Here is a 9,392-nt window from a genome sequence, read left to right as displayed (position 1 = left end):
CGTGCAATGATCGGACAGGGACCTCTTTAGGATGAGGCATTGTGATCCAAAATGGGTCCTCACGCCAGTAAATGATCGGTTCCACCGCCTCAAAATAGTCCCTGGAACCCGCTCTTAGACATCAAAGATAATTACTGGTGATGCACAACCAATGGCTCATTGTCAAGACGTGTATTTATAGGGCATAGTCGTCCCAAAATGGAGCCTGCTACAGATAGAAATGGTTCTTTCGGGAATCAAGCCAGTTTTAAAAAAAGGGCCCTCGCAAGATGTTTCGTTATAGAAAGAAAATAGCGTTGAATCTATACTTAGAAAGAAAGTAGGAAGGAGGCGAAGATAACTGTCTTTCAAAATAAGCTCAAGGAAATGAGATTCAGTCACAAATGATTTTCCAGGTCAGCCTCCGGAAATAATGTGTACGAGCTGTTTATAACTTTCACAGATCGACTCATCCCATATTTAGAAGAGAGAAACTGATCAACATCATTCTACATCATCGTCATTAATTCAGACCACGCGCCTCGTATATGAATCCTGTGCTCTGTCTAATTATTTGTCTGAACTCAGCATGGGAGAGCTGCTGAGGTTATTTTGCTGTTCCGTCCCCCCCCCCCCCCCCCCCCCCCCCCCCCCCCACACTGTGGAGGAAGTAAGGTCAGCAAGTCCTGTCAATCAAGGAATACAAAGAATAATGTTTTCGTGCAGGACCAAGCTGCACAAGAAAATAAATAGGCTGAATAAAAACACGATCTCCAGCTGTGTTACATCTCGGTGCAGGCACATATTTCTGATAGGGAGACAGGAAGTTTAAGGGTTTGATGGATCTGGTGTTTGTCGCAGCAGAAACCTGTGGAGCTGCTTCCGGTGTCCTCGGAAAAACCCATTTGGTGAAACGCTGGGAAACCTTACTCTGAAAAGGTCTTCACCGTGAGTTTTGTAAACAATTCTTTATTGTTGTCAAAAAGGTTGCCTGTGGAAAAATCTATTCCCTTGCTCGTCATCTTTGCTTTTTAAAATATTTTCTGTTCACGTGAAGAGCTTTTGTAGCCTTGGATTTAAAAGAAAGCGTTGGATGGCCTTCCAAAATAAAGCACAAAATAATTATGAGTGACACATGTTTAAAGATAGGGACTGGGAGGACGTTTGACAGCTCAGCCCACTGAACCACAATGCATGTGCTGTTCTATTTGAAGTCTTCCCACCTTTGTTGTTCCTCCCCCTGTGGAACAAAACCAGCAGCGGACTCTAATTTAGAAAAAAGTTAAAGAAAATTTTTTTTCAAGAGTCATTTGGAGAGCAAATCATGAAGTAAATAACTTCTAAAAACCTTTAGTGTTAGTTTGCGGTGCACAGCTTATGACACTACTTCTCAACGTAGTCATTTATTTCATTTTTAAAATGTGAATAAGACTTTAATCAATGTTACTCCTCAGCAGGAAGGAAGAAAATCCATCATTCTAGAAAAATACTGTATAAGGAGCAGAAGGATCACATAATCTTTATGAAACACATTTCATAACTTTCTTCAGAGTGGATTTATAACTTTTTGAGCAAATTAAATCACAAGACCGGTGACAGACAACGGGATAAAGGTGTAAAAAAGTAATTCCAAAAGTGTGACTCTCTCCAGCACAAGGGTTACCAGCTCTTTCATATTCATTTGGTTCTGTGTCATTCATCTCATCTCCCTCGCACAGTTTGATTTAATAATGATCATCCAGCTCGAAGGCAAACGTAAAGCTTGTTGTGCGTTGGTTGTGTCAAACATGACAACTTGTGAAACCTCCCATTTCTCGTTCCTCCTCCTGGCACCTATCCAAGAAAACAAAAACCTGAATGGAGGCAGAGACTCAGACATGTCAGCGCTGTCAATGAGTAGAAGAAAAACACTACCCCCCCCCCCCCCCCCCGCCTGTGTGTACAATCTGTTGAAAAATGGACTGTGCCTATCAATCAATACTGGGATGGTGGTGACAAAGGGCCTGTGTAATAAGCGTGTCAAGGGGGAAAACTGCACTTGTGTAAAAGTGCTGTGCAACGCTTCCAAGTGTGTTGTATCGAACGAGTGAGCGCTCGAGGACGGGTCGCCATGGCTACGGGTTTATCAGAATGCATGACACGTGCGATCTGTCTCCACTTGTGTTGTGTATGTGTGTGTTGTGTGTGTGTGTGTGGGGGGGGGGGACAGGCAGGAGGGATTGATGCACTCCACAGACTCTCAAACGGAGCCATTTGGTCCAATTAGCAGATGTCTGGTCGATAACTTCAGTCTTTTGGGGGCGATGGAACACTGAGGTTCACATGGACTGAAAGACCCCCACACACACACACAGACACACACTGTTAAGCGGGGGGGGGGGGGGGGGCTGTGTCAGAAAACAAACAAAAACCTTTGAATGAGGCTGATGGCTCTTTCTTTTAAATATTCCAAACCCAGACTATACAACTTGTTCTGTTCTGCAAAAGATCAGCGGAGGCAAGAACAACTTGAAGCCACTTGGGGTCGTTGGAAGCAAGTTGTGAACAAAACTCAAGTTCAAAATCGAAAACTTTCCAGACACAACAGTTGCTTTAAGTTACCCATTTTTTGCACTTACAGAAAAACACTATGATTTGTACAGAGCCGTCGTCATCTGTGCTCTCAGTCTCTTGTGGCTCCTGAGGGAATATCTGACTCCTCTGCTAGATTACGTATTCTGAAAACAACGCTGGGGTCAAAACCTGCTATGGGACCATTTCTTAAGAGATGGGAGCATTGGGAAGTGGTTTGATGTCCACCGCCATAGGGATGACCTTCGGAGATCCTGCACCACTTGACCTTGTGACCTCCCCGTCCTCGCCGTCGTTCGGGTCGGTGCAGCCTCTCGGCGGCGCCCCCTCTGATCCTCGGTCCCCATCGGTCCCTCTCAGGGTCTGTGCAGAGAGCCTGTCAGCAGCCACTGGAGCCTGTCGGTGTCAGAGCTCCGTTCTCTCGCCTCTCTTTCAAGGGCAGCCGACTTCGTGTTGCTGGGTTACACTAATTGCGGCATTAGTATTCTGCATTGAGCCGCGTCCGGAAGCCGAGTCTCCACCAGACACCGAGGGCCGGTGCAAGCCGCTGTGATTACAAAACCACACAGCAGACCCTCTGTGTAACCTCTGTCTGAGTTTTCTGAAAACCCATGTGCTCAACTTTTGTTTTGACAGTGTGCAGATTGTTGTTCTCCATCTCTTATCCAATCTTTTCTCTTCAAAAGGCTGCACAGCTCCTATTTCCTGTTTCCTTCTTGCATCTGAGCTTTTGTCCTCACTCATAAGAAATCATTCCCACAAAATGAATTTTCGCAGAAGTGGAAATATTCAATATGTGAACCAGGACACATCTGTGTCATCGGATTATGAAATCAGGTCAGGGTTCAAGTTCAATCCTGCATCATTATTCCCTTTCCCTGATTTCTGCTCTCACATCTCATTGATAAAACCTGTCTGCTGTGACATTAGGCTTCTGTGCAATACAATCTCACCGTTCAAACTCTCCTCTGACAAATTAACACATTTCTAAAAGGAACGGCATCGCCACGGCAACGCGGCTATCACAAGCGAAGGGTTCCTCCATATGTAAGGGCTGGGTTACCGTGACAACATGATTCACGGTGAAGCTCCGGCTCAGAGGAGCTCCCTGCGTCTCCATGTTCAGGAGACTCAGGACGTCTGTCTGAAAAGGAAAAAGTGTAATTTTACCTTGAGGTGAGAAAAACAACAACAACAATATTCTAAGTTTGGTGTTAACTTCCGGCTGTGAGCTGCTGAGTCACTCCCAGCATGCATCTGCTCATGCAAAGAGGGTGTTCCCATGTGCAGATGTGTACATGGTTAGTCAAGACGTTCTTTGGTGCCCACTGAGGGACACAGATGATCTCTTGCAGCCTGTGTTTATGCCTGACCTCTTCCTGGGGGTCGTATTTATAAAGCATTAATAAAAACTTTTTTTTAACCTGTGCTGTGCAACACGTGCAGAGACGATTTGCTGCAGAAACCTGCTGCAGTAGAAAACTGTAAATATTCAATTTGCTTCTAGAAGAAGCTCCGTGCTCCTGCAGAGAATGGATTTCATGTTCCTGCCTCACCAAGCATCCCTTTTCTTTTTTTTTACAGTGATGTGCGTCAGTAGACGTGCGTGAGGCAAATCTCTCTGCTGCAGCTTCACCACCAGCAGCTCATGACTGAGTCAGAGTGATGTGAAACATGTATGCACTGTAGGCAAGGGACATTTGTTTCGATTAATGTAAATATTTATCAAAGCAATAAAGGGACTGACACTGTACCGCTTGAACAGCGATAAGCAAAGATGTGTGTGGTGAGTTTGGCTTGTGTGAGTCCTTTCAAATAAATCTCTTACAACCCAGTGCTCAAGAATTCCCAGGGTATGAAAGGATCCCTCACAGCGTAAACACGCCTTTATCTACAGAACACAAAGAGGAAACATGTGCGTGTGCAAGATATGTTAAGAGAGATGGAAAACAGATTACTGAAGCTTATCACAAAGATATATTTTCCACCCAGAGTGTGTGGCCTCAGGTGAGTTTAACTTCTTACATATTGTATAGAAATATATCAAATTAGAATCGCTAGCAGCCTTTTACCATCTCCTGCTACAAAGAGTCATTTCCAATGAAATGAGCAATTCAAACGTATGGCTGTACCCCCCCCCCCCCCCCCCCCCCCGCGACCCTCGAGAGGATGAGCGATATAGATAATGGATGGATCCTGTAGTCACTGTTTACTACACACTGTACCAGACCTACCTGTGTGTATTTCTACTTGTCCTGTGGGTAAAGGTGGAACCTCCACAGACAGGAGCAGCTGCTCTCAGTCCAATTTCAGAAACGGCTGATGACAGTGATTTCACCGAGAGGATAAACCTCCTCGATGCTCACATGCCAAATTGTTACCATCTGCAAAGGTTCCATACCTTCGGCTGAAAACTGAAAAATATAGCCATTATTGTGTAATGTGGTCATTACACAATCTGGCCAAGCATGCACACACTCCGGAGACTTTCTCCATCATCTCCACCGACGAACTCACTGCGTAAACCCAATTTTCTCTGCCTGGTTGTCTTTTAAAAGTCAAGACAGTCTCCACCGGAAATGTACTGTAGAGACGAGCGGGGGACTCGGTGGAATTGCGGTGAAGGTGAAACAGCTGCACTTTGTTGTTTTCCAGGAAGGAAAGTATTCAAAATAAAAGTGATTGTACAACCTCGAAGCATTTTTACTGTGCAGAGACATTCATCATGATATTAAAACATGTCCGTATTGGGAGGATGACATCTGTACACAATGGTGATGGGCACATCGCACAAATGTACACACTCTTGACCTCTTCGGTGTGCTCTTTGATTTAAGGTGGATTGTCTTTCTGAAATGTGAAGTCGGAGTGGTTCACATGAAATCAAACCAGATCACAGAAGGAGAATGATGCACAGTTCATTCAGATGAATTCAAAAATAATGTTGTGTGTTTCCTTGATCCCCTCCGTGTGAGTGTGTCCCTGTGGTTTTCAAAATGAACCCTGAATTCACATCCTTCCACTTTGCCTCGCCCTCTTTGTCTTTTGCTATCGGCCTCTTGGCAATGGCGTCTTTCAGCTGTTGAGAGGCTGTCATTCATGTTGTCATTATGTTCGACAATTGCCATCAGCCCACTCACTTGTCCCTCTCTCTCACTCTCGCTCTGTGCACCGGGCACCGTGCATGTGTGTGATTGTGCGTGAGTGACTGGTTAGTTTGTGTCTACAGGAGTGAACAAGGTCTGTGAGAAGTTGTTGAGGCTGGCCGCTTTCTTCTTCTTCTTCTTCTTCTTCTTCTTCTTCTTCTTCTTCTTCTTCTTCTTCTTCTTCTTCTTCTTCTTCTTCTTCTTCTTCTTCTTCTTCTTCCTGCTACTCCGGTGACGTCAATGACATTTTAAGGGGAGGCAGCAGCTAGAGAAAATTAACACCAACAGCAATCACTCACTTGGAAGCACTGGCTCCGAGGCAATTTAAGTGCTGAGTGTTTAAAAGGAAAAAAAACATATTTTCATTTTTTTTCTCCCTCATTGTCGGGGGGGGGGGGAGTCGGACATCAGGATCGTCCCCTGATGGATTTGCCAGTGGTGAGAAATGACTTTGTGTCTGTTGAGTGTCCCTGTGGACATACGGTGACTCAGCTTTATGAGACCAGCATTTGACCCACTTTTCAGTTTTCTGATCAACCCCCGGACTTGTTGTGCACTTCCTCCTGTTTGGTTCAAATGCATTTGATCAACCTTCTTCTCACAGTTCACGATGGCAGCTTCCTCCTGCTCCATTACTCACTTCTCATTTCAGACAACAGGTGTCGAGCTGCACTCTCAGTACTTTCCTTGGCTTCACATTAAAAGCGATCCTGTATCTACGCACTAATTCCACAGACGTCTGTCAGTTGACTCAGTCATTCTCCAACTTAAATAAAAGCCACACACGTGAACACTAATTAAGCACATTCGGTTTAATTGGATGAATTTTATGCAGATAAACCAGGTGGGATGAACGAAAGGTTTTTCTAACTTCGCTCTGCACCATAGACCGTTCGCACACAGCGTCCAGCACATTAACACTTAAAAGTGACAGTACATTCTAGTGCTGTTTGAGGAGGACTCACTAATGAAAAGGAGTAAAGCTCCAGAGCACTAAAGCAAACAGGCAGGTTTCGAACCGGCACCGCAACTCGTTGTTTTTAATGTAAAACAGCAACAAAACTAGGATTCATGAAAGGCGCTGAATCATAACACGAATGATCTTAAGGCGATTTACATAGTAAAGTTGAGACCTTGAAAAATTACATAGAAACCTGTCAGTTCCCACGATGATCAAACTCGTCCTGCGGTGTTTCTTTCTCCCTCTGGATTCCTGCTCCTGCTCATTTCCTCCTCCAGCTCGACTCATGTCGGCTCATGACCCCTGAGCCGGGCTCCCTGTCTTTTTGAAAGTAATTCATATTGCAAAAAAAAGGAAATAATTACGAGATGTAGAAAAACACAAAGGAATCTCAGGTATGAAGATGTGCAAATGACCCTTGAGGGAAAAACGTCTGGTTGCATGTTCGTGGAAAACACATAATTGCACCATGTGGACGCGACCTGGTGACCTAATGTACGAGTCCTTATTTCATGGGCGCACACACCTTGAGCAGCAGGTTGTCGGTTCATCTCTGAGATTGTCTCTCCACTTCTCTCTAATCCTTCACTTTACTGTCAAAACATTGACGATGGTCCGAGCTTTTCTCTAAATTTAAAATGTGTCGTCATTCTTGGTGTTTTTTTGGCTCAGAATGATTCTAACGTGTCACAGTTGCTGAAAAGCGAGAACCTCGGACTTCAAAGGTAAATAAAAGCTGCTTTTAGACCAATGGATTTATTTCCATATCTTTTGTAGAAGACCAGGCAAACACAAAAACCCACCTGAGATATTTTACTCACTGTGCCGTCTAATAACTTTGAAGCCTAAACCTTTGAAGGGATAAATGTGAGGTTAATAGATTTCGGAATCTTATGGGCAGAGACTTTCTCGGGGGGGGGGGTGAGAGCAGCGATACATGCAGCTCCTCGTGCAGAGGCTCTGTTCTCGACAGCGGAAGTGACCATTAGCGGTTCAAGGGAGCAGCTCAGTCATCAGTGTTGTTTAAAAGCAGCAGCCACTTCCTGTCTGTTACACAAACAGGCAGGTGAGCAGGGGTCAAGGAAACCTGTTCAGAGAATTGTACGCGACCACAATGGGGAAATAAATCCTTCAAACTTCCAGCATCACCCTTTTAACAGAGCGACCCTGAGCGATTTCCCACTGTGTGAAGTCGGTGTGTAACCCATCTCAAGCTGAATATTTTCATTCATATCCTTGAGGTTTGGTTGTTTTCATTTTTTCATCTAGTATTGTTTTTTTTATGATTAAACGGCAACATCTCAGAGGTAATGTTAATTTTACAGATGCTTTTTATTGTGTCCTAATAAAATTGAGCAAGTCAAACATGTTTGCTGCTTCATTAGAAGATAAGGTTACATTTTCAATTTGCTTTTATCTTTGGATTCGTGGAGAGCAAACACAACAGAGACAGTTGAAAATCAGGATTAAAAGATGGAAATGTCAGGAGATAGAGTTACAAAAGTTAAAGCTACTAAGAAAGTCAGGGATTATCCCACAGAGGACAATTAACATAGATGACCCCTGTAGGCACGAGGAGAACATGCAAAAAAAAAATCGGACTGGGATTTGAGCTGATGACCCTTTGTGCTGTGAGTGCTAACCGCTTCTCCACCGCTGCAAAAACAAATCAACAAAACACCGTCAGGGACTCTGGTACATTATCTTTTCTCCGAATTTGCATTTCAGAAGTCAAAGTTCCCATCACAGTCATTATTTACTAGAATTCCTCTCCCATGACAATAACATCAACAGTGTCTGGTGTCGGTTAATGTTCCAGTCGGGCTGTTCCATGTGTAGCTTAGTGCTGAGAGCTCCGCTGGAAGATGATATAATATAACGTGTAATGTCAACGTGTTGGACAAATAGCTCCCGATGCAAATCAGCTCAGTTATTTACTCAGGTTGTAATTTCTATTTCCTGAAATGCGCCTGCACGTTTCCTGTCATCCCAAAGCAAATGGACGTCTCGCTGTGAGGACACGTCCATCGCTCGGCTTGACTCATTCAAATTCTCGACCACTCCGTGTCACAGAGCTGCAGCCTGAAGCGAGTCATTACCACAGCAGAGGTAAACTACCAAGTCACGGGTTCATTTTACAACAAACCACCTGGGATTCAAACATCTGCCTTCTGAGCACGGACACTGACGTCAGCCGCGTTAGTGGAATAGTGTGAAATGATTTAGTGGCCGTCTGGTGTCGCTGGCAGTTGTTTCCTCCGCTGTCTGACCTCACATCCTGTGAAACGTGGCCGGGACAGAACCCGGTAAACGGCTCGAGCGCATGTTGTCAATGTGTGAAAACTGGGGATGTAGTTGTGGAACCAGTGGAAACTACTGACGTCTGAATTGTGCCACCGTGTGTTTCAACCCTTTTTCTGTTGGTTTTTCTCTCCTACTCTCTGTGCTCACATAGGATTTCAACAAAGCTGAAGTCAGAGTAAAGATGTTTTTCTGCTTCTGATGTCAGAGTATGAAATAGTTGCTGAATCATATCTACTCTTTCAGAAGGATCAAGGAAAGAATCCCTCTATTCAAAGGGACCTGGCTGCAGACGGGGCAGGATGTTATTCATTTTCATTTTCCATGGAAGAGGCAGATAAACACTAGACCAGCGACACTGCACTGTCACCTAACAGTTTATGCTGACCGCCTTGTATTAGCATGTTAATATGAATCTGCCAAACCTCCTTGCA

Source organism: Pleuronectes platessa, chromosome 18 (genome assembly GCF_947347685.1).
Source record: "Pleuronectes platessa chromosome 18, fPlePla1.1, whole genome shotgun sequence".
Taxonomy (NCBI): domain Eukaryota; kingdom Metazoa; phylum Chordata; class Actinopteri; order Pleuronectiformes; family Pleuronectidae; genus Pleuronectes; species Pleuronectes platessa.
The sequence above is the reverse complement of the archived record's forward strand: the minus strand, read 5'-3'. Positions refer to the sequence as shown.